Source organism: Gnatocerus cornutus, chromosome 8 (genome assembly GCF_029298725.1).
Source record: "Gnatocerus cornutus isolate USDA-ARS CGAHR chromosome 8, icGnaCorn1.1, whole genome shotgun sequence".
NCBI classification, from domain to species: domain Eukaryota; kingdom Metazoa; phylum Arthropoda; class Insecta; order Coleoptera; family Tenebrionidae; genus Gnatocerus; species Gnatocerus cornutus.
In genome coordinates, this window is record NC_142240.1 from 13,257,975 (window position 1) to 13,284,877 (window position 26,903).

The following is a 26,903-nucleotide window of genomic DNA, read 5'->3' on the forward strand; positions in this document are numbered from 1 at the left end:
AACTATTATTGCAAAAGCAGATTTTAAAGTCAACAGTTTCGTAGCTAATTTTAGAGTTATCAGACTTTTCTCCATGAATTTTACGATTCTCAAGGTTTGTAATAATGAGAAATATATAAGAAAGCAATTCTAGAGGATCCAAAATATTGAAAAATATATGGTATGGTATGGTCTTTAGACGTGGATTATGTTACTTATCATCTTTTTCTGGTTCTGTTTAAATTTTTGTTTGTAAGTAAAGATTTGTGTGTAGGTATAGTCTTTTTTATTCTCTTTGAATGCTAAAATTTTCTTAAATGTTTTTCTAGATTACCTGTCTTTTATTAGGTTTTAGATTCTTTTCGTGTTGATTTTTCTAGTAGGTTAGTTGATTAGTTGAATAGTTAGTTAGTTGGTTAGCCAAAATTAGCCGATGTTGAAAAAGTTAGGCAATGGTGGCTGAGGTTGACTGAAGTTACCCAGTGTATACAAAATTAGCTAGAATATGTCAAAGTTAGCTAATAAAAGCCAAAAGATAGCCAATGCTAACATAGCCAAAGTAAGCCAATGCTCAACCAAAAGTACCAGATGGTCCTAGAGATATTCATGCGCTAAAAGAGGAGATGCAGAAGACAGAAGACTTGAAAAGTGAAGTAGGAGCCACATGTTCCGAAGTAATAGCTTCATGGTGATTCTGTGATATTTGGTGAAAAACTTGGAGGGGTTTTAGTGGGTATACCTTTTCTAGAGAACAGGGAGTCCCACACTGCCCGTCGCGCTTGACATTTTGCGACGGGCGTCCATAAAGGATTTCCCCTCCACTGAAAAAACAAAAAAAAAAAAAACAAGGTAAGTTAAATTTAGTAAGTAATAAGTTAGTTAAAGTAGATCAACTTAAAAAAAGTTTTTAAGTACATTTTTTTTTAATTATATATAAATTTTTTTCCAATTTTTTTTTAAAAATAGTTAAAGATATTTAAGTATTTTTTTTAAATTAGTTAAAAATAGTTATATTACAAATGTTTAACTATTTTTAACTAATTGTAAGAAAAATTTGCGATTTTTCACTAATTTTTTAGAAAAAATTAGTTAAAAATAGTTAAACATTTGTAATATAACTATTTTTAATTAGTTATAAATAGTTATAAATTTATATAAAAAAATATTTAAAAATCTTTAACTATTTTTAACTAAATTTTTCTAAAAATTGGTGAAAAATTGTAACATTTTTCTTAAAATTAGTTAAAAATAGTTAAAGATTTTTAAATATTTTTTTATATAAATTTATAACTATTTATAACTAATTAAAAATAGTTATATTACAAATGTTTAACTATTTTTAACTAATTTTAAGAAAAATGTTACAATTTTTCACCAATTTTTAGGAAAATTTAGTTAAAAATAGTTAAAGATTTTTAAATATTTTTTTATATAAATTTATAACTCATTATAACTAATTAAAAAACTATTTTTAATTATTTTTTTTAAATTGGTAAAAAATTGTATATTTTTTTAATATGTAGTTAAAAATATTAATTTTTTTTGTTTTAAATTGGTTAAAACATTTTATAAGTTAGTGAAAGGTGGTGTAAAACATTTAAGATTTTCAAAACTGGTTAAAGTTGGATTAAAATGCTTAGTTACCATATTAAATTTTTAAAGTTTTAATATTAGTTAAAGTTGATTACAGTTAATGTTCGTTAAAAATTGCTAAAGATATTTAAATTTACTTAAAACTAGTTTGTATTTTTAATTGGTGCTTCATAAAAGACGCAGTGAATTACAGTTGCGGTATTTTTTGACCAGAGTGCCACAGTTATAGTTTATAGCCAACAGCTGTCTTTAATTAAATTTAAATAAACTTCATACGACAGAAGGGACGGTTCCACCTTCATTTGTAGCTAAAATTTGGTTACAAATTAAATAAAATCTTTTTTCTGAAATAAATGGCCTAGAAATGCTCTTCTGACACTAACGAACCCCTTGGTTAAACCGCTTTGCCCCCATACTTCATCGCATATGTGCTATTAATTTGGAGATCAGTATAAACGAGAATGGTTCATGAAATTAGATTTTTTTTTGGGGTCTCCAGCTTCGTGATGATTTCATTACTTTTTATTATGTTGTACATTTCAGTAATTCTGTGTCCCTGTAAGTCCACCATAAGCCTGTATTTATTTTTATACGATGCTGCGCTGGCAGAATTGTACTTTATCCAATATAAGAGGAGACCAACGACAGATATACTTTACTGCATTGTGCACTTCCCCAATTTCACACCCTAGCGCGTTTCTCGACCGACCACGGTGCAGCTCATATATCGATGGTCTAAAATTCATTACTCCACGCCCTTTTGCCCAACCATCCGCGGTATTTCCGACATCTTCACTTGTAAATTTGAAAGCCAAAAGAGCAGACGGAAAGAAGGGTGTTTATGCCGGAGAATATTAGGTGTCACGGCTTCTGTGGCATAAACCTCAATCATAGTGTTAATGAGAAGAAATGTACTGGACCCTAGTGGCCTTCCACTATTTAGGGAGAGCGGGCTTCTGATTTATTTTACATGCTACACGGTAAATGGGAAGATTATAAGTTACGGCTTGCAAACATGATTACGTCCATTAAAAGTGAATAGGCGGAGGATTTGAACAAAATTAAATTTGAGCTGTGAAAGGCAAATAAAAAGGTCAATTTAAAGTGATAGAGAAAGAATTTTTTTTAAGAATTTTACTTCATTATGTACACAAGACGACCTAACTTCATCGAGTCATAACTGCGTACTTAAAAATAAGTAGCAAATTTTTTCTTCAAAGTGTATTTACCATCATAAATTTCTTCAACTTTTTAACAAGTTGTCTACCAAAGTGCGTTTTGTCTGAAAACTCTTCAACTCACGATTCATTATAATTTTAAAAGCTGTACACTAAATCACAGCTACAAAAACTTGCGTTTGCATAAAAACACATCTAAAGCCCCTTCAAAGTTTGTTCTTAAAAATGGTTATGAATATCCTCCCCGACACGAGAAGTTTATTTTATTCGTGGACGTCTCGATCATCCCCGTCGAAAAACAAAACATGAAGAAAAAGGGGAGAAATTTAATTTATTAATGTTGGTAAGTCTGCAAAAATGATGCATTGGCGTTGAGCCGGCGTCGTTTTATTGCGGCAATCTTTCGTCGGCCGGGATTAATGGACAGCATCGATCCTTGACGCGGCCCAGCCAAGATTTTCCAAGGTAGTTAAAGAATTATCCTGGGTCGGTAATGGTTTTTGTATTTCGAGAACGAACGCGACGGCTCAGCAGGGGTTGATTGTGGCTGCTACACGTCCGGTCGTGTTTACACACCCCTGATGAGCCCGCCGGAGTTGACTCAGTCGATGAGTCGAGTGCGTGCTTGGACAAAAGGCAACATCCACAACGCATCATCCCATCGACATCGTTTGTGCAACGCATCTGCTTGATGGGGGCCGATACTTGTACGTGCTTCAAGTACTAGGATCTAGGGAGCTTCGGCTACTCGGCTGGGATAATAATTATGACATTCCGGGTTTGATAGAATTTCGGGACATGGGCGAAGCCGCGGGGATCTCGTGTCAATTATAACAATTTTTTGAACCAATTAGTTTGATAGATGACTAGTTTTGGAGTTAATTAATATATCGACTCATTATATAATTTTGCATACAATTTTACTTGCAACAAAATACAAGCCCTGGACTGAATTTAACATGTTAATTAGAAAGACGAGCGTCAAATGCGTTTGATTTGTTTTTAAAAAATAGAGAACTGATGCTAAATAATAAAAGGAGTGCATAAATTAAAATGGTTATTTGTACTGTTACATCAGCTTTTATATTCACCTGTGACTTTGGTGTCATCAAAAATGCAACTGTACAAAAAAATTGTGTTCTAGTTGTCGTGGTTCACTGGTTTAATAAAAGAGAATGCGTGCTATCGTTTGAAACCTTATAATTTGGTATATACAAAATATGTAAGACCGCAATTAAAGTGCAGAAAAAAAATCTTAGAAAAACTCTTCTTTCTATCTGTTGCAGGTCTGGAGATATGGGGCTCCGAAAATTCCGGAATAAATGTCAAGCAAAACAGATCTGTATCATAAATTGAAAAAAACTAATTCAAGATATGTAATAGCGGATTCTTAACAACAAAGGCGCGAGAAGAACGATGGAAAAACACGCATCTTTCTATCTGCCTTAATTTCGAAGATATGGAGGAATCAAAAATTCCGGAGTAAAAGTTCAAAATATTGGAAAAAGCAAATTTTTGATTTTAAAATGTAAAAAAAACGGTTTCGTAGCTACAAAAGCACGAGAAAAACGATGGCGAAAACCAGATCTTTCTACATGTCGTAATTTCGAAGATATGGAGAAGCAAAAATTCCGGAAAAAATATCCATCAAAATAAATTTACATTGGAAATCAAAATAATAAAAAATTTAATTTAGAATCTATAAGACCGGCTTAACAAAAAAATGCAAGAAAAAACGATGGCGCAAACCACATCTTTTTATCTGTCATATTTCCGGAGATACAGGGTGTTTTTAAAATGCATGTACAAAACAGTTCCTCCCTATTCTAAAAGAAGTATAAAATATGGAGAACCAATTTTTTAATCAAAAACTGACAAGATAAAATTAACCCCAATCCACGTCTTTTCTACACCACTGGAATAAAGTGCATCTGGAATGATTGTTTCCTAAACAACCAGCGACTCGATTTTTGTTCATTTTTAAATCAGTGGCGTTACAAGCAAATTTATTGAAATTTTTGGGTAATTTTATCTCGAAAATAAAAAGACTTTTACTAAACATGTTTTCTCTTAATAGGCTCAATTTTTGAGGAAAAATTATCACAGTCTTTGTACATGAATTTCAAAAACACCCTGTATAAAGCATCCGGATAAAAATTGTCTACTGAAGTACATTTAAGTAGATAATTAAAAGATTAAAAAAAAACAAATTTTTGAATTTAGGATACGTTAGATCAGATTCTCAGCAACAAATTCAACAGAATAACGATAGCAAAAATCTTATCTTTCTATATGTTGTAGTTCCAGGGATATACACTGCTTCAAAATGTTTGACCTCTGGCGACAACTTAAAACTTGTATTTGGTACTTGTCAGCGTACGTAAAAAATTCAGCACCATTAACTTGAGTTTGTTTCAAAAATTAAAAAAAAAATGACCAAATCACGATTTTTTGGAGTAATTTTTAACGAACTTTTTTATCAATCGAAAGAGTAACTAAAGATCTATAAACTGGTTAATCTCAAATCAGTAGGTCAGTTGGAGTCGTAGCTCCGGAGATATAGAGCCCCGAAAATTCAGGAATAAATCTGCATCATAAATTGAAAAACAAACAAAAATCGATATATAATAGCGGATTCTTAACAACAAAAGCGCGGGAAAAACGATGGCGAAAACCGCATTTTTCTGCATGTCTTAATTCCGAAGATACCAACCAAAGTTTCGGAATAAAAGTTCGGATTAAATTTACATTAAAATGCAAAGAAAAAACAAATTTTCGAATTTGGAAGGTGAAAAACCGGATTTTTAGCTACAAAAGCATGAGAAAAACGATGACGAAAACTTCATGTTTCTATCTTTGGAAGGTCTGGAGATATGAAGCTCTGAAATATCCGGAAAAATGTCTACTAAAATGAATCTGCATGCTAAAAAAATTACTTTATCGAAACATGATGATTAAGATGTATCTAATACCTTTGTATGCTTACGTGTAAAGTACATCATAATAGTGATGATACAAATAATTCATAATAACATAGTTACTGTTTCATAATAGCATAGTTACCATCTCATAATAGCACAGTTGCCATTAATCCATAATATTCAACGTTTTTATGCAAACGAAAGCAACTCCAAAGACCAAAATTAAAGACATTCTGAAGATCTTCATTTATTTATATTAATTCTAACATAAAATATCTTGGAAAATGCTTTTCTCGCTGTTTCATCGCGTTCAAAACTTCCGTCAAAAATTGGAAATTTGCAGAACTGTTGAGTGGTAACATTGCCACCTTCGTCCATGTTTCGATAAAGCTTTGTATTTACTACGGATATTAACAAGTAACGTCCTCGTTCACTATGAATTACTTAATATCCTTCTCAAATAAATAGCTATTTTTAATTCGAGATGTGTAAGACCGGATTAGCAATAAAATGTGAGAAAAACGATAGCGCAAACTGCGTACGTGTTTCAATCCGTAGTACTAACTTGTTACTACAGAAAAACGCATTGAAATAAGAGCAAAAATTCTTTTACAACTGAGACCTTTTTGAAAAAACAAGACGCCAGTAAGAGGCGAAATAATTTTCCTTATTTGTGCCAGCCATGATGATTGATCTGTTATTAAATTATGTAAGCAATAATTACGTGGTTGACATATTAAAAACACAATGGGAAATCCTGCAATTACATAACAAACGATCTCCTTGGAGTTCCCACCTCGTCTCAAATTGTAATAAAGTAACGTTCCCTTACATTCCTGTTAATTATGCTTTCCAAATCAGTAAATCCACTACACGAAGATCGATAAATAAGAAACTTGCCCGTAAAGGTATAACGATGTCAACGCCGCCAGTTCACGTGTAACTCGTAGCATACCGACTTACAAATAAGGACAATTTCGTTGGCCACAAAGATGAGAAAACACAGTCATTATTCATAGCAGCCAAAAAAAGTAATCACAGCTGAGATTGGAATGACTCACGACCACATTATTATGGCTTCAAAGACAATAACTATCACAGGTGTCTGTGCGTCAGATAGTATTTCCGTTCTTCCTCTGCAGCATCTATTTAAACTGGATTTATTACCCACTTAAAATAAACATCGATATTCACTAGATAGTCATGCTCATGAATTACCCAGAAAAAGTGGACGACTGAAATTTCAAATGGTCTTTCGCTTAAAATTTATTTTATTTCTTTCCTGAGATATAAATTGTTTCACCCTTGGTATTTGGTCACTCGTCACACATATAGCCATTTTTAACCGGGCGTAGTGCTGTCATAAACACTGACTGTAAAAGAAACTTTGAAAATGGAACACGACTATTGTGTCGGAGTTGATAAATTTCTTTTTTAAGGTGTTGGAGCGACTCGATAATTCGGAAATTTTAAGGACCCGTTTAATGAATCGCGACAGTAAAACCAGTTCATAAAGGAAGTTTATATTCGTGATTGATCATAAACTGAACAATAATTTACTCGGATCATTTTATTAACGCAATATTGAGAAACTACCAATAAAAATCCAGTAACACTCGTACCTTCGAAATATGATCATGCGACACAATAACAACCATTTTACACAAGTTCAATAAAAAGGAAATGGAAGCGGATTCATCAAATTAATTGAAACTTTGCCAGAAGTTTTCATTTTTACTCGCACTACAAATTACCGGTAGCTCGTTAGTTTGACTTTTGATCATCTAGCTGGGAATCCTGCAAATGTGAAGTGCTCGTGCTTTAACTTGAAGTTTTAAAAATGACATATTCGTGCAAGCAACTCTTTCGTGTGCAGTGAGTTTACGCCAAGTGGAGTTTTGATATGCAAGAAGATGTCCTGCATGTAGGATTATAATTTTATGCAAGTAAGCAAATGGTTTCTTTTATGTTATGGCTAGGTAGTAATTACAACATATGCGGTGGAAGTTGAAATATTGCGGTCATCAGCATTCTTCGTGATTTTACGCTTCAAAGAAAATTCGTTTGAATGCCGTTGGATACACGTAAGTCTGCAGCAAAGAAAATGCTGAAGACACCCACTTTTTCTACCTCTACCGCCACCGTTCATGTACGTTTTAATGACATTACTGGTAGCCGCGGTACAACAAAGAACAAACAAGACGATAACACGTCAGATAATAACCAACAGAGTGCTTTACAACACGTAATAGGTAAATGCATTGCATTTGCTTCCTCCAGATATTGAGATAGAAATTTCACTTCCAGATAACGTCAACCTGTCACAGCAGTACCCGTCACGAATAATTAAGAAAAATTAACGTGTGCTTCCGTGAACCTGTGCTTGTAATAGCCCCTCTTTACACCTCCGAACAAATTGTCAAGTCGAATTCCTGTCGATTTTTTCGAATGTTAAGAAGGCGAAGCAGCGGCGCGCGAAAATTCATTAACGCAACGATAAATTACGATCACAAGAAGCACGGGTGGCATTTAAAGTCGTCCTTTATTATGCACAGAAGTCAGGTGTCGACTGAGAAGAATGTGCGATCGTCCACACCTGCTGTAGCGTTGTCGAATCACGCTGTAAAATTTTATTAGGGTCATGTCGAATGAATAAGTCGAAGAAGAGCACGCAAATTATTACATTACAGTAGTTGGAATTCATGGAAAATTTTTCCCTCATATAATACATCTCAATTAATGTGAAGGGAGAACAGTAAGAGCGTCTCGACGCACTTATTCTGGTATTTATGTATATCGCTCTCGAATGAAATGGTGCGAATAGTAATCAGCGCACCGAATGGTTCGACGATTCGCATATGCGCTTGTTATCAGGAATTGTGCATTGTCCTATAATTTCGCATCCAAGCGCTAACAAGGGCCTGAACACCTTTGGTGCATACATGCATGAATTATTTTTGACCCTCGCCATCAGCGTTTAAATGAAATATGATTTAATTTTGGTAAATCAATTTTAGATCACATATAAAACAGCGGCGTCATTGTACTGTAATTTTAAAATTCCTGGAATTAAATAGTTATAAAAGCATTTCCCGGAATGTAATATTTTGCGTAACATACAAGTCAGTATAATTAAATATAAACAGAAATAATCTGTTTAAATTTTGTTTTACTTTTAGTACATATCCACATCGCCGGTAAGGTTCAAAGAAACTGGTAAGTTATTAAGAAAGACTAATTCAAAAATTTAATCTCCTAGTAGAGAAACGAGAGAAATCTCAAAAGAAGTCAAAACAAAACGTTGTCCAAACTGTACCTTTGGACAGTCTCATTTTTCGCCCATTGAAAACACAATCTACCATCTACAAACTAGCACGATACTTCCGTATTATCTCTAATTTCTTTAATTAAAACCGCTCATAACAATCACAGTTACTGATCTTCCATATACAGCAGTCAAGTCGTATCAAAACGACTCAGATCCGTCTAACTTTTCGTGCAGATTATCTACTATTTCGTGATTGCATTTCCACCCCCATTTGTAGGGAGCGGCGCAGTGACTTGAATACTTTGCGGCTCACATTAGCTTTACCTAAGGAGTCAAATTCTCTGCCTTTTCTCTTCTCACCTCGTCTCTAATCAAGTCTCTGGTAATTTTTAATTGGCATCGGAAGAGATAAAGAACTCTCTTTCCCGCTTCCAACCTATTTTCTATCAGCGCGATACTTGATACCGAATTTAATTACATAGTAGATTAGCACGTATAACCTATAACAGGCTTACGTGATTGTTGGTTGGGTGTGTGTAGAGGGTAGAGCGGCACCAGTCGCCCCCATGTCGACGAACAGGGGTTAACATTCTGTTAGACAGTAATGAATAGCCTCGGCCTGATGAGCTCAAATCTAGCAGGCGACGCAAAACGGTGCACATTAATCAGTATAGCCTTGGTTAGCTCTCTCTCTGATAACCTACAGCTTGAGCCTCATTACGGAAACATCGGCCTCTTCTTCTTGCAAATAAAGAGCAATGAATAATTTCGGAATTATTCGCAACATTATTTATTACGGAGATTCTATCTACAATCGAACCTTCGCCAAATTCATTTCGATGAACAAAAACGCCAAGTGGAACGGAAAATTTACAGATTAGAACTCCTCTTTGTCCTACTTAAAAAGCAGTATGTAAAAATATTCGCTGTATTAGGTTCCTATTTGAAAACTCCGCGGTTCACACTTTCAGGTTGGAATGTCAAAGTTGAATACTCAAAGCTTTCAAGAAAATGCGAAGTGCTTTGAATGCAAAGTGGTATTTAGATGATGCTAATGATTAATTAATTGGTTTTATTTTAAACGTAGTGACAATAACTTTACACAAAAAAGCATCAAAGCAGATAAAATTTTATGCTGCTGCTGGTACAAAAATTCCAAAACAAATTACCGTACATTAAAACGCTAAAAATGTGGTTCGAAATACAGAATTAATCCGCAACTAATACTAAGCCTGTTTGAAAACAAATTTCTTTTTAAATATTTATATCAAAACCAAATTTTTATCGGCCCTAAAATTGCGTTTTCCGGCGTGATTATTTTGTGACGGTTTAATTTTACATGGTATCGAAACACCTTGTCTGAATTCCTCTCGACTAACAACTGAAGTTGACAATCGCGTAACAGTTGCTTCTGAATGCGGAATTGAACTGTGCAAAGTAAAGCACAAGTTCTATAATTATTTTCTAGATTAAAATCTTAATCGCTAGAATAATAAATAATTACAAGCTTCGCTCACGGAAAAGTTTTTTTTGGAAATATTAAGATGCTGCTACAGAAGATAGATCGAATAGTTTAAGTAAACGTTTATTATTATTTATTTATCTTTTACGTAAAGGAAATTGAAGTTTTAGAGGATGTGGATCGGCTTTTGTAGAAACTTTTTCAATGAAGCTAATGAATTATGGTTTGGGCGTTGTTGTATTTATCTAATGTTAGAAACAATAACAGTTTATCGGAAATATGGGAAAATTAGTTGGACATGGTATCCGAGATTTTCGTATCTTTTTGCTCCCACCTCAACAATTCTTGGCTTGCGTCTTGGACCCGCTCGTTTTTGGACGTTTTGGGAGTTCCTCTCGCCTCAGTGAATCAGTAATTAATGAAGTTCGAAAATATGAGTCCGCATTCCGCAATTAATTCGTACATAACTGTAGGAAGGATTCGTCGACTTGTTCGGAAGTTGGGTTGTTTTTATTTAACTTGGCTCTATAATTTCATATTTCAGCGTGCCGACTTGCATGTAGCTCTTGAAGGGATGAGGTTTTAATTTGCATACAAACTCCAAAAGTTTAAAGTTATCTTTTAACATGAGGAGAGCTCCAACATCTGCGAATCAAGCCGGTTCGTTTACCTGCTGTGTACTTTTTAATTATTTAAATGAATGTTTTATTCTTTTGCATTATACATGTCGCAGATGGATGGGCGAGCGAGGATGTGCGACTTTCGGCGTTATCCTCGGCGTTATCCTGTCTAGTGTCGACGGCCACCGCCAGGGGCGACGCTTCAGGCGCAGGACTAGAAGACCGCGCATCGACCCGATGGGCCTGCTCCGATCCGCTCGTCCACCGTTTGACAGTACGTTACGAGCTGTCTTGGAAAGCGGTTTCGTCGCTAGCCACCCACCAGATAAACAAAACATTGGAATCGGTCGCGTTACCACACTCCACGAGTGATTGAGTTCCGATATTTTTCGATTCGTTCGAGTGTCTTGTGACTGTGGTCTTTTCTTTTTCGTTATTTTTGAGTTTTGGTGATTTTTGAGAGCATGGAACTGGCGACATCGAGGGTGTCGTGACCAACGGCCCAAAAATTTACCACCGTGGCTGGTGAGTTCTTGCACGTGTACATCCACCCCGTCATTCAGACAAACTCGTGCTTGGTCCTGTGTCAACACCGCTTCTCGACAACGCTCAACTTTTCGGCTTCCTTTAGGCCATTCGAACCACTTTTTCGGCAATAATCCTATTTTTGCAGGTCGGCTTTTAAACTCCGCCACTGACGCGAGGGTGGCTTTTACTTCGCTTTGGACGAAATCGATTTCCAGTTCATATCAGAGAGGAACGATTGGCTTCGTGCCAAAACTCACTGACGGCACACCGAAATTTACTCCTTTCGTAATATGAGGGTTGTGTGTGCGTTCAATTTATTTCGCGGATCTATATTTAATTGTGATTCGAAAGTGTTAAAGTGAGTTTTCCACGAAAATCGTTAAAAGCGCCGGTAATTAATTGGACACCTTCTAGTCTGTATTTTTTCTTTATTGAGGCAATTTTTCAAATTGTCTCCACTTGTTTAATCCATCGATTTCGGATATAACAAGCACAAATTACTTGTCAAACTGTCTAAAAGGTTCCACTTAGCTAAACCGGAACCTTCCGTGTCATTCAATTCATTCTTTCAAACTGAAGAATTCAAAAACTGCAAGGGGTAATCCCGCGAAACTTTTCATTCATTCGCTACTACTTCTAAATCCGCCCTTAAACCCGGCTTAAAATTGTTAGAAAAATTTCCGGGGATAATTACTTTGGTAAACAACCAAATTGATGCGACTTAATTACTCGATAAAACCAGTTAAACCCTTGGCTAAACAAACGGGTGGATTTTTCTTCCGCCAACGTCGATAACTCACACACGATATTTCTTCCGCAAATGCAATAATTGCAGAAAATTATTTATTGATCTTTCCGTTTCTAATAATAGGAAGTAGATATCCTTGCGACTCTGCTCGTTAATTATACACAAAAGCACTTGCATGTCGTGTTGACTCCATGTAATTATGATCAGGTATGTCACTGATTAGGACAAAGCACCAACACATGTGAATTAAGCTATGATACAGAACTCACATTTCTCTTTGCCACAAAATTATCATTTTAGATGTGAAATGTCGTAATCACCCACTTCATTGCTCTTTCGTCATTCCGAGATTATCGCTTCCACGAAACGTTCAAGTTTAAAGAGTCTTCAAACAATAATGAAAGATTTAACAGTTTTCGAAATTGTGTGCGTCTCCGAATAATTGATTGATTGAACTTAGCTAGTCATGGAAGCTCACTATTAATAAGTCAAGCTTTCAATTTTGTGCACAGATGTGAGTTCTCACCGCTCCAATTTTTATGATTGACCGATTATAAATAAGGTGAAAATTCTATTTTCTGGAAATAGATTTCAACTGCGAAGTGTGTAATTGTGACTGATCGATTATAAATAAGACGTTGGAGCTCTTTAGAAATAGAATAGTCTGCACAAATGCTGGTTAATGTCCGCTGCAATGCGCCAATTTCCGATATAGAATCTCAATTTAGTGGCTGTTTGGCGCAGGATCCAGTCATTAGATCCCCGAGGCTGGTCTCCAACTTTGCCAGGACGAGAGCACTAGTGACATATATTCAATTACAGGATCCTTGGAGGAGTCCTAAATAAATGAGACCATTTGTTCTATACGAAAGGGGACCAGTTTAACTCAGGTTTCTATGAAAGACCTATTAGCTATTATTCCAGAGCTAAATTTTTTAGTCCGTTGGCTGGAAAACGGAAAATTCTTTTCGTTAGTTTCCTTCTGCGCTTAATAAGGACACGAAATGGGTCATTTCTTCACATGCGAACTCGGAAATCACGCACACCTATAGGATTTATTATGATAAGGAATCATGCTGCACAAAGTTGCGGTTTTTACGAAAAAATATGGATATTTTCACACTGTACGTTCCAAACTCTAGTTTTAATTAGAGCCGTCGCGCTTATCGTGGAGAAAAATATTTCAAAATTTATCACCCCTCATGTTGGGGGTTAGTAAAAGAAGGAAAACAATCCAAACAATCCCGAGAATCGGGCAATTACACAACATAAAGTCCCACAATTATTTCATCTACGAACTTCAAACAAACTTTCGCGCTCGTGATGATCTGGAAGTGCAGAAAATGCATAACAAGAATTCCGCGGAAATTCCCAAAAATAAAAGGATTTCCGCCCGAAGAGCGGATGTGTTTTATTTATGTTGGCGGGAAGATTTCTGCTGGGTTATTTGTGGCGCGACAGAATTTATTCTGTCGTTAGCAAGTGGTGTCTCTTTATTTATGAAAGTGGCGTAGAAAAACCGCCCCCTAATTAGTAATGTGACAGATATAGAAGGGTTTAGCTCGCAACGGCCGCGTTTAATCTCGGGAATATAGCAGAACGGAAATAAAGAGTGACGAAATGGAGGAACAGCTTCCCGAATTATTGGGGTAAAACGTACAAATTGTCAGCAGGGAAGTTCAAAGCACAAGTAGGAAAAGTGTTACGTTACCGTGAAACAATTGGACTGGCAACAATCGTTATTACATGAGGGGTGATTTGGAATTATGGTTCGGAACGCCGACTTTGTAATTTAAAGTATAGCGGTTAAATGTAATGTGCAAGAGGCATATTATGCTATTTGTAATTGCATTATTTCACGAGTGCGATCCACGTTAACTGCTGTCGGGATTAATATCCAACATATATTTACAATCCCGGAGTTTTTGTCCAAGTTGCCAACACAATTTTCATGAAAATAGAGCGCCATTTCGGTCTATTACAGCAGTAATTTATGTCTTCTCTTTTTCGGGACCTATACTTAAACCAAAGACATTTAATACGGTTCACCTAACATTAAGATGAAAAAACTCTTGGAACTGATACAACCATAAAACGCTCGTAAAAGAACACGGACTCTAATTCTCTGCCATTTTTTTATCTCCCAACATGTCCGAAGATTTTTAAACCTCGGATCGATTTGTAGTTTACTTGGCTTTCTTCCAAAGTTACATGAGGTTAATCACACTTTTATGAAAAGTAATCTTGGGTCAGGTCAAATCGATAGCGGCTACTTTCTGTGTTATCAAAAGTTTTACTAAGCAAGTGACCAGCTGTGGTAACCGTGTCAAGGTCCGAACTAATTGAATTTTTCAACTTCTTCCACTGTCATGTTGAGGAAATTACTTCGGAACAAATGGTAAGAAGATTTAAATCGACGATAACAAGCAAATCTACTCGTAGTTAGTTATATAAACTTGTAGTTAACACAGTGTCGACACTAATTAGCAAAACGCTAGTAAGTAAAGAACATAACAGTCCAACTTCACGCAATGTGGAAACATAAAGAAAAAAATATGAAAACCGCCGCCTGCATTCAAAAAAATTAATAGAGTTGTATGCATATGAGGGTGCAACGATTGCGATCGGCCCCATAAATCTTCGGAACCAAACGAAAAACCATTAAAACATAAGACTTTTTAAATGAATTGGGGTTTCCATTGAAAGTTGTATTAATTGAAAAAATACTGCCGAAGGAAATTGACAATTTTATCGAGCGTTGGAGGGTTTTTATTGTTCTTGCGTGCGCGTTTAAATTAAGTTTGCGTTTTTAGCTACTACAAAATTTGGAAATGGGGAAACATCCCCGAGTTTATAAATTGATATTTTAATTAGTCTGTGCTTTGCTCCGGAAGATTGGAGAAGTTAGGCTCGAAATCAAATTTAGTTTTCAGTCAACACCCGATTTTTCCCTTTGCAATGTCTTCTGGGAATACAGTGAGGGCGCTGAGAAGTTGCCCAAGACACACGTCTCTGGAGCTTTTTGGAATGTAATAGGAGTTTACGGGTGTTTTAACATATTTCTGTGTGTTTTTTGCGCGGCGAATTTGAGCTATTTTTTATTGGCACTGTTACAAACGATATACATTCGCTGATCGTTGCATTTAAATCACATAATCCGAACTGAATACAAAGCTAATTCTCGGCGGTTTAAGAGTCACACTAACAGTTCGTTTGTAGTTGTTTTTGATTACCCAATGAAGCCTTTTAGTGGGCGGTTTTGTGGAGTGCACTTCTGCACCATTGATTGCGGTTTACGATGACTAGACTAGATTATTGAAAAACGACTCAACATTTTTTTGGTTTCCTGATTTAAAAAAAAAAAACAAGAAATGCTGTTGAGGATTGTGCGTAAATTCCGGGCCAGCCTGTGTTTAGAATCCTGTTTTAAATACAATACCTTTGCAACTTGCATCGTTTTTTGTTTACCCTCGTCTTCCTGCTAGTTTAGATACGGTCAAGTTTATTACACTCCGCTCATGGCTCTTTATGGCTTTAATCAATTCTTTTGTGCCAAATAAAGCACAAACTCATTTCAATTTCCTTATAAAGTAGGTTAGATCCGCCCTGCATAATTTAGCGTTAGATACCTTCCACTGCCTTTAATGACAGAGTATCATTATAAGAAAAATTAATAATTGATTTCTTTCCCAAGGATTTTAATTATTTTTTTCACCTGTTTTAAGTTGACTTGGTGTCTTTGATTAACCCGCCCACCTAACAAGTCAGATCAGATGGTCGTTTGTTTACAATCACCTTTTCAATCACAGCTAGTGTACCCACGCTGTATATATAGACTCTCCACACATCAATTATTTACACAAGATACCTTCATCACTCCTCATCAATAATATCCGATCGACTCGTCGAGGCATCCATCGCTCGGTTGCTTTTCCATTACCGTCTTTCTCCGCCACTCCTGCTGTGGAGGCGTAAGAAGACCCTCTCGCAGTTTAATTGCGGAATTTAGTAAGAATTAATGGGCGTCCCCTTTACTGTCTACTAATTGTGTGTTTATTCCAATAAAAATGCGGCTCGTTAGGATCTGAGGCGCCTATCTATATTCACACCGCTAGTTTTTCGTGTTTTTGTTTAGGTGGGCTAATTTTAGGTTTGTTTCGTTACGCACTCGGCTTTGCGTGGGTGGTTTCGATTTAAATATTCACGAACTGGCTGCGCTGTTTCGATTGTAATTGTATGAGATTATGCGGGCCTTGAGCGACCGATTCCACGGGCAAGGGTCGGCCCATGTGCGGTAATAAAATGGTTAATTGGTAGAGCTTTCGGTATTAGCCTGGGAACATGTGGTATTAGCTGCGAACGGCCCATTAAAAATTGGGGCGCACTATATTTAGGTGTACTTATTTGATTTTGAAATTAAAAGCTTCGGAAGCTGGTAGAAGTTGAGAAATAGCAAGAAGAGTAATGTGCAAGAACACATACTTCTTAGTGCTCCAGACCGTGTGCTTTGGTCCTTAATAAAGACGCGCCAAGTAAAGTGGTGAGGCACGTTCCTCCTCTTGATAAATGTCGACTCCTAGGACGCTTTTAACTGGAAACTCTTAGTTTTGGTTCCAAACGTCCATTTCAGTGTGTGTTATCCTAAAATAACGATGCCGAAAATCGATTTTCCCGACTGTTTGTTTTTCTTGGTCTCAGGTGAAAGACGAGTGGATGTAAACAACTCGTAGCCTCCGCGAAAAGCGTTAGTGGAAAAGAGAGTGAACGGGTTGGAAATTAATTACCGTTTTATGGCCTCATCACATTTCGTCTTGTTCCATTACCAAAATCTCTTCCAAGTTTTCTCTTGGTGTAATTAAAATAACCAATGTAGTACAATAGGCGTTAGTTAAGGGGTAATAAAAGGGATGGTCGTTCAGACGGCGGTTTCCGGGGACGGCGCGGCGTATAATACTGAGATAGATAGGCGGTTGATTCAGAACAAGTGCGGTGATAAACGTGGATGCTGAGACCGCAACGGCGGCTGAAGACTGATGTTTGTTGTTGGATCCGTGATTTATAACGACCACCACCACAAACAATGCCAGCTCAAGTGAACCCCGCAACCCTCCATCAGCATCAATATAAAGTACAAACCGCGGCGCCCCAACACGTAAATCACATGGAAAACTGCTACAAATATGTAAACGGCCTCCGAGCATCTACTGCTAGACCTTAATGGCTCGTTTTCAGATAATATCACGTACGCCAGCTTAATACTAAAAGCTCCACTAATTAACCGTTTTATTACAGGCGCATAAGTCGGAATTAGGAGCTGTCTTAACGACTGGACACAGACGCAAAAACATTTTAAGAACGTCGTCCACAAATACTTCGCTTACACCTTAAGCATTCTTCAGTCGACTTAAAAACAACTCTGATTTATCAGAATTTTATTAACGGACGTCTTTAAATTAGTCATAAAGTCAGTTTAATTGATAACTGCATCAGTTATTATTGATGGGGTCATTTCCAGAGACAAGCCTTTAATTTCTAGATAAATATTTTAATAGACAACCTACGTGCATCCGTATCGAAATCTAATTCTTGAATCCATAATAGGAATTGGAGACAATTAGTTCAGATAATGGGTGCGTTTAAAATTTATCGACACTTTTTAGGCGTGGACACGATTTTTAAATGAAAATTAACTGAAAGTTGGTTTACTGTTATTACGTTTCGTTTTCGTTATTTGTCACTGATGCAATAAAACGGATGATTTATACGACTGTATGATAAATGAGAAAAACAGTATGAGACTATAAAATGTTCTCTGTGGGAATCTAAACAAGATCGAAGGGAATCAATACCTATCTGAATCTATCAATAATCGGTTAACTGTAAATTAATTAAGTAATACAGATGCGGAAAGTACGAAAATCTGTCGTCATCATTAGTAAAACTACGGAGAAAAAATCGTATTAATATAGACAGAGCGATAAGCTTTATAGAGGCTAATGTCGTTCACTCATCGCATTTCCGTATAAAATCAATATTTGCATTAGCTTTTACAGCAGTTAATTTAAATTAATTCTTTTAGACGGAATGACCAACATTAAATTCCATGTTACCAAAATATTTATCGAATGTTCATTTTCTGTTTTAATAATCCACAAATAATGAACTTTGAATGAAGGCTGAATTATTAACAATTAGAAAACCATTTCATTTCAATATTTCATTAATTTGGGTAGACCATAATTGGAAAACACAAAGCCGGTTGTAGTGATATTAGCTCTAAAATCAAATTCAAGCACATACTAAAATATTTTAGCCAAAAGTACCTATCGTTGTGGGATTTGAATTTTTGATTATAATCTAATATCGCCGACTGTGGGGCTAAAGCTTTCACAACCCTCTCTTTTAGATGTCATTATCTTATTAATGAATGATGTAATTACAGAAAAAGATAATCAAAAAGAGCAAAACCATACACAAAAGGAGCCGAAAGTTTGATTAAGTGCACTTTTAATTAGTTAAACGTAGATTTCTGATCTTGACTGATTTAATTAACGTGGCAGACAATTGGGAGTTTTATACTGGAGTCCTTTTATCTGTGTCCAATTAAAAACTAATTTTTTAAATTTCCAATTTAGTTGAAATAAGAGCGCGAAATCTAATTGTATTGTATTTTGTACTCCATCGTTAGCTACAAGTCGTGTAGACGAGGAATTGAATTGCACAGTTTTTATCGCAAACCAGCCAACATGACGATAACAAAGTAGATAACGAAATATTTAAATGAAAAGATCATTGCGGTTTTTCTTGGCAGGAAGTTATCTAATTTACAATTTCACGCACATATTTGTACAGCGTGAATAATAAATACGAACACACCTACTGAAGTCGGATAAATAAATCAAAGGACGTTTCAGAACGGCTAAAAATAGAAGCAAAAATTGTAAATTCAGATTAAGGGAAGTTAATTCTGTCCTAAATAAACTCGAGTTAAGCGTGGCTGCAAAAAATAAGTTCTGTTTAGCCAGGCAATGTACTTTTATTAGATTAAAAGGTAAATCTTTTTGAGAATAGATATTGCGTTAATATCCTCGAGTCATAAAATAAAGAAAATTTCATTCAAAGGGAGTCGCAAGATCAAGACGGTAAGAACCTTCACCGTAAAATCACTTTAGTTACAAAGGAACTCGTGCTCATAATCGTAAATACATAAATAATTCAATGTAATTATCTGTAATGGCTGTTTTTACGTTCTTTGTCGATCAGAATCCGCGCTTTCGGCTCTTTCATAAAGATGTATCATTGACATCTGGCTCAATGCTCGTAACTAATTGCCCTACCTCTCTAATTTTCGTCTTAACGACTTTTTTTTCTCCAACTACACTCGTAAATCAGCTGGAGATATGTAAAAGCTTAAACAATCCCCCCATCCTCCAGCAATTTGTTACAGATATCGGCTTCCGCACACAACTTCCCATAGTTTTGATCGAAAGTTAGACAACCACGATTGATTAATAGTTCTATAGACTCGCATTAATTCTAGTACATGTTATATTAAAACCCACAATGTGGGACGAAGTGCTTGTCATCTTCGTCACCCAAATGTATCCATTCGACACGCTACACTGCTCCCAAAAAAAAACTCCGATATCGTCCTTACAAATGGGACGCGCCCATTTATGCCATCGCTTCCTTCTTTGTAATGCAGATGCATTAAACAGCGATCAATCAACGACGTGGATTCTATACAGTTGTGTTGATGGTGGAGGCAATTGATGGTCATTCAATAAGTTCGCCTCCACCCAAACGTTTTTAGGGGATAAAAATTTATTAATATGGGGAAGATCTCTTTGACTCGAAATTTCCATGAATTTGTCAACACGGTAATTTAACTGGCGCGTATTATTTTTGTATGGAATTAAATTCTTGGTAACCTCCATAATTATGTGCATACTTCTAATATTTCATCGAATATGAATATGAAGTGACTAAGGTATAAACTGAATTTATTAAAAGTGAATGAATAATTTACCGATTCATTTGTTGTCATTTCGTTGCTATGTTTGCTCAAAGAGAAAAATAGTGGCAACAGTTCAAACAATTTTATTAGTTTGTTACTTTCGATCCACAATGTATCTATCTACCTATGAATTATTAGACTTTAAAAGATAAATCTAGTGGCAACGCCAAGAATGCAAAAATATTAAAATTTACGCCGAATTTTCTCTTGCAATTTTCCCTGGCAAACAAATAACGGAAGTGTAAACTTATATTTTTAATTTTTTTTCGGAACTGTGCTCTAATATAATGGCTAAACTCATGATCAGAAATGTTGGCGTCGAAATCATAGTTTCAAAATTATAGATTTTGGGGCACTTTCAAAATCGAAATTTTGGATAATTTTTCTGTTCGTAACTTTTTAATTTTTCAACCGGTTGCATCCGTTTTTGGGGGTTTGATAGAGACCAAGATTTTCTAGATCCCATTTTGATTAAATTTTGATTTTGATAAACTAAAAGAAAATTGGAATTTGTTGAGAGACCTAATTTTGTTAAAAACGAATTATACATATAGAAAATTTGGAAAGTTTTCCAAGCTTCAGAAAGAACTAGAAAAAAGTTGCAGAGGATTTGAAAAATGTTTATTCATCACGAACTGCTTAATCTTAAGTTCATAACTAGATTTATGTTAATTAAACAGAGATCGGCGTTTTGCAATTCATATTTCCTGAAAGATAAGATTTGTAAACTTATATTTTTATGTCGTTCTGCAACAATGAATATTCAGTCAAACTAAAATTACACTTCGTTGACTTTTACGTACCCTACCTGTATCCTTGGAGTTATTTGATCTTCCTAACACTTTCCCTAATTTGTGTAGATTATATTTCATTTTTAAAAGTATCAGATGTTAAAGGAAACTTGTTTTGACAGCCATCCAGCGTCTTTTTATAAAAGTACAAGATGAAGACATAAATATTCTAATTCGAACCTTTCGAAGTAACCTATATTTTCCCGGTAATATAGTAATTGCTTATTGGATTGTATAAAAGACATACAATTTCAATATGGCGCTCATAAAAGCAAATCGTCTATCCTAACTCAGGAGCCCGGATTTCTACAAGCATCCCAAAAATGAAATGGGCGTCTGCTGCTGACTCAACGTAAAATTACAAAATTTCAGCTAAATATGTTCAGCGATAAAAGTAAATGAAAAAATCACGGATACTGAGCGATTTCGAATAACTTCCCGTTCATTTTTATAGCGAGACTTTCGAGTGCTTTTTGTTCGATTTAATGAAGGCAACGCAAATGACTTCAATGAATATCAATGTGTACATTGTATTTAATCGCCTTTTGATAGATGTTCTTTAGCGTTGCATGTTGCATTTTACGTGCAGTTTTAGTTAACTCGATTTCAAAGTTTACCGCCTTGGTTTCAACTTTTTCTGAGAGATCTCCGCAAAGTTTGATGAGATAGTTTAAATATATTTCTCGTTAATGACGTCACGTTATAAATTGGTTGTCGATTCAATAACAAATCACGAAAGTTTGTTGTAGTTGCTCACCTTTAATGTATGAATGCGCGCTGATGAGGTGGAATTGAGAAAAATAAAATTAAAAACTTCAGCGCGTTCTTTCCCCTCGGTAATAAAAAGTTTGTTCAATAAGCACTTGACGACGTAATTACATTAAAAGGGTGTGTGTTGTCCCAATATTTCACCTCGAGATTTAATTAATTCCGCGTCCTCGTCAAGGGCTAAAAATACAGTTCCGGTTGAAGTACTCAAGTCGAATGCACTCTAAATTATCGAACGTTGTGGGTGGCAGGAAGAAAAAGCGTCCATTGCATGCTATAGCAACTCCGAAGGGATATCAGTAATCAATTTGATTTATTTGCCATAATTTTTGTAAAACCCCCATCGCAGTCAAAAGCTTTTAATCATAATTACGTTGCATATCCATCTACTAATTAACATCATTGATAAGCTTCGCGAAAAGCTCACTACTAGCCGAATGGATTAATCGGGAAATCATCAAGCTGTTTCAAATATTATTGTCGATATTTGCTAAAATAACACAGAGCGGTCCCATATGATTCATTCCACCAACTGAACTCAGGAAAACGGACAAATCTGCGGCTGTTTTTATTGTACTGAAACTTCCTGCGCAGCTTTGAGCTTAGTGGAAAAACATAAACAGTGCTGTTATTAAAAGAGGCGAACTTTTCCACCATTTCACATATTGCGTGGCTGCGGAACGACTGGGTTATTAATAAAAGTTGGGAACACTGCATCGAATAATGGAGTTGAGTGACCCTGGGACCCCTAGTCTGCACACAAAGGCGTTCTTAAATCACTCACTTTTCCTCAAAAAACACGGCAGACAAACATTTCGAAGGGGTTAATAACAATGCCTTCGTTTTCCACCCACTTGAAATGACGATAATTATCAGTCGTTTGAAATTAAATTAAATATGAACATCATTAATTTTAACAACTGCACAAGGCCATTTCCTGCCAGTTTAATGAAATTACTGGGACAAGAACACAATGGAAATGCAAAAATGAACTCACTCAAACAAGGTCGTTGAAGCAATAAATTTCAAAAAATGTGGAAACTGCAATTAGTTTTTTTATTCAAATTTAAAGTAGTTAAATGAAGAAATGCATTGCTACACTAATGCCTAAATAGAGTTTAAAACGTAAGTAATGTTGTTGCAAACGACCATTATTATTTCCTCGGTGAAATTTATTTCATTAACTTGCTTGTAGGTGGAGATTTAGCAGTTATTGCACCTTCCAACATATAAAAAGCCATTACGAGGGTTCCTTTTCGTGCAATGATTGCACTTTACCTCTAATTAAAAAGTTGAGTGACCTCTTTTGTTCTTCTTTTTCTATAAATCTGCTCCTCCAGATAAGAACGACTGGGTTACTATTTGTCTCCTGTGAGAAAAACCACTCTAATTATGATGCTACTCAAGTGCAGTCTCTACTGCTGTCGCCTGCATGTTTCCTTCGACCACCGCATTATATCGTCCAATTTTATAAAACTACCACGTCTTTGTGGCTCCGTTGAATAACAGTGGATTACATGAATTAACGCGACGTGTCGTTCCATTAAAGTCTGCGACATTTTGAGAACCCTCAAATCTCTTCAGATGTGTCTGAAGTGCCAGAGTGACGTGGTCCTCGTAGCTCGGAACACGCATATTTAGACATTAGAAGGCCTAGACACCAGCTGGGAGTAGTGCTCGACCTGCACTTTGAAGCTCAGGTGCATAGTAGCTTTGAGCGGGATTTCCGCCGTCACTTGGGCTTTACGATGCCGATCCTGATAATGCCTCGATCGCTCCTTTAAACGGATGGCCAAGATTTGCGCCGTACGGGACCTCCAGCAGGATCTGCAAGTTTTAACCCACTTTTAACCGACAAATGAGATGCTATCTCCAACGGGCCAACTTTACGCAGGATTTCGCACAAAAAGTGCGTAAGTGGCTTCAACGTGATCACCATTTATTTTTGCCATTATATCGTTTATTCTTGAAATGTGTTGACAACGGGAAAAGTTGTTTTAAAACATTTAAATAGAATTATAAAAATCGATTGACTGACACGAGGAATATTTGCATGCGCGCAAGATTGAAGAGACTTTTTTATGGTGGATGATAAATGGGGCATTTTTTCTTCGCAAAATTCACTTTGCCCTTCTGCGTCGGACATTTGCGCTATCCCCTGCAATCTCAGGACCGTACTTGTGAATTCGCAGTTTTCCTTCTGTTCTTGTGAAATGGGTTATGACAGCGAAGCGATAAAGCCGTCGTCGCAGACACACCTGACGTTTTGTATATGCAAATCTCGAATTTCGTGGGCCAGAAAACCGACGACTACAACTTGCAGCACATCCGCATATTTTATTATACCCTTTCCAAGTTTTCTCCGCTTGGGTAACTTTGCTTGCCCATTTTCGACTACGCTCTTACTTCGTCTTGGTTGTTTTATGTCGGAAACTTTCCGAAGCGTACAAAGCAAAAAATCATCTGTAAAACAACTAATTGTGATTAATTGTTGATGCTGGCAGATTCCGGAAACTCCGGTTGTATGTAAAAACTTTATTTGGATGTGTCAGGACTGACAAGGCGTCTGATAAAGCAATCACAATGAGCGAAGGTGAAAAACTCTCTCAGACTGAAAATAGCGACTAAACGAGAAGCTATTCTGGTTGTTGGGAATTAATTCCAGCCGACATTGTCTCAGGACGCGCTCCGGGGAGGAAAAGGGGTCGTGACTCCGGATAGGTAATGGGTTTTTGATTACAAACTCCATCCTATAGCAGTGATTGGACCGCCTCGACTAACATCAATGCGTAACAATTGACTTAGCCTCTGCTTTCATCTTTCGATATTATTTTCTATTGTAATCAATTTAAATTTTCAATGGGTGGTTTGTTTCCAACTTTCCGGTGAAGGTTGTCAGCAGGAGCATCACACCAACACTTTTTGTAAACAGACGTCCCTTGAGAATATCGAAGCGTTTTTTTCAATTAATTGCTAGTTTAAATTTAAAGCGACGCTGTTATTGTTGGAACGAATTGATGTCGCCGCAGATGTTATAGTAACAAAATCCGGGACAATGAAGGCTCTTAGTATAATTGGAGCGTGTCAACATAAACAAACTTAACCCGAAAGTGTTAAAATGTTTGAAAACACAACCGCAATGCTGAAATATCTGAGAAAGTTCACCTTTGCAGATAGTTGAAAACGGTTTTCCAGGGCGATAACCTGCCCGCGGCACGATTTTTCTTAATCCCTTAAAAGCCGCATTAAAAATTCTCTCATAAATAACCGAATTTACGTTTTCTTAATTACTCTGGCCGATTTCAGCAAACTAATGGTCCAAGTGCACGCGAAAATAGCAGCTATAAAAGTAAAGTACCAATTCGCGATGAATTTTGGGCATGTGCGTGCGTAAAGGTTACACCTCAACTATGATTTGATCTGCGTAGTGTGAAGATTACGGCGATTATTTTTTATTCGAGACAGTGCGCCGCCTCATAAACCCGGAAAATCAGATAAGTCTCGCAGCTAAATTGTCAAATCTTGTTGACTTAAAAACTGGCAAATCACGTTCGCGTTTTCAATTTCCAGAGAATCTCTTCCTGGAAAGTAATTTTTTCCTTAAGATCCAAATTACACGCACTCTCCCTAACAAAATTCCCCCGACGTGACGTCTCTGTAATATTCACATCGAATATAGTCGTTTTATACAGTCGTGTCGTCCACATATAGAATTTTTTCGAATATAAAATAAGGTAAAAAAAGGTTTTTCCGATGAGAATTGAAATTCGCATAACAAATTCAGCCGCTGGCAATGTATCTAGAAGTGTCTTCTCCCAGTTCAGTCCTACACGGAATCCTATTTACATTCGCTTCTTCGCCTCGACTCTAGATGCATTGTTCTCAAGGGCCCACTTTCGTATCACTTACTTGTTTTCACGGCCATTCCAAAAATATATCGTTATACGGATAATAGACCTTCTAGCCAAAGGAAAAATAAGATCAGTTTTATGCCCTCGCCGTTTGCCACTTGCGAAGCGAAGATTTCCAACAAAGAATCGCTTTTTTAAAAGCTCTAATATTAAAACTCACGTTCAGGTGCAATAAAAGAAAAGCCGCGGATCCATTAAGGCGATTTCAAGAATGAGTCTGCCATGCAACGTTGTAAATATTTACGCTTTTTACAACTTTTTATCAACAAATCCGTAATAAAAAGTTCGCACTGAGGGAGCAAAGCAAGCAGACCATAATCTTTAACAGGTTCGACTCTAAATGTAAAATAAAGTGGAATTGAATTATTTATTTAAATTTGATGGCGTCACAAAAAACGTAGTTTCATTTCAAAATTACGTAAGCAGAGTTTCGTAGTTAAAATTATTACATCTATCAGCAGCCGCCGTTTTCTTTAAAGTCTCGTGTTTGGAGTTTGTGTATTAAAAACTTTGAAAGTCCATTTTCTTGTATAGTCGTTCTTTTCCCCCGCCGCTGTTCGCTTTCGGAATGATGAGAAATCCTCGGTTAGTTTTTTGGAGCGAAACCCTAGTACGTGACAATGTGAAAATTATTGTTTTTCTCGTGGAACTTTTTTCATAAATCCACAATTTAATCAGAGATAAAAGACTAGACTCTAACTTATGTCTGCTTCTGTTGGGAACATCGTTTTTCCGACTCGTCGTGAAACTTTGACATTATGCATTCCGCAAAATAATTTTGGCCGTCGAATCGATCCAAGCACAAGAGACGTGCCAAGTTCGAGTTTGAGTTCCGGTTAAAGCACGTCCGGAATTAATTATGCAGTCCTCCATTCGGACAATGCCCATTGTGTTCTAAAGAACAACGCGAGGTGTACGCTCCTAAGGCGACTTGTCGCTCACGGTTTCATTAGTTGGGGCGACTTTTCTTGCTTTATCTTTGTCATTTATTATCCCGGGAGCGAATTTCTAACGTAAATAAAAATGTTGAACGGGTCTCCTGCTTTTTCTCGCAAAACACGATTGTGTTTGAAGTTTTTCCTTATAATTGGAGTTAATGAATGTTTATTAAAGAGGCGC

The 26,903-nt window shown here is 36.3% G+C and overlaps 1 protein-coding gene across 3 annotated transcripts in view; it reads left to right on the top strand.

Moving 5' to 3' along the window:
* The first annotated feature begins 11,265 nt into the window (after positions 1 to 11,265).
* Positions 11,266 to 26,903, top strand: part of Ten-m (teneurin transmembrane protein Ten-m) — a 113,556-nt gene continuing 97,918 nt past the window's right edge. Inside the window, exon 1 of one of the 3 annotated variants that reach the window (XM_088043982.1) lies at positions 11,266 to 11,546. The gene's annotated coding sequence lies outside the window, so the exon portion shown is untranslated. The remainder of the gene's footprint in view (positions 11,547 to 26,903) is intronic. The other 2 variants (XM_088043983.1, XM_088043984.1) reach the window with 2 other exon arrangements.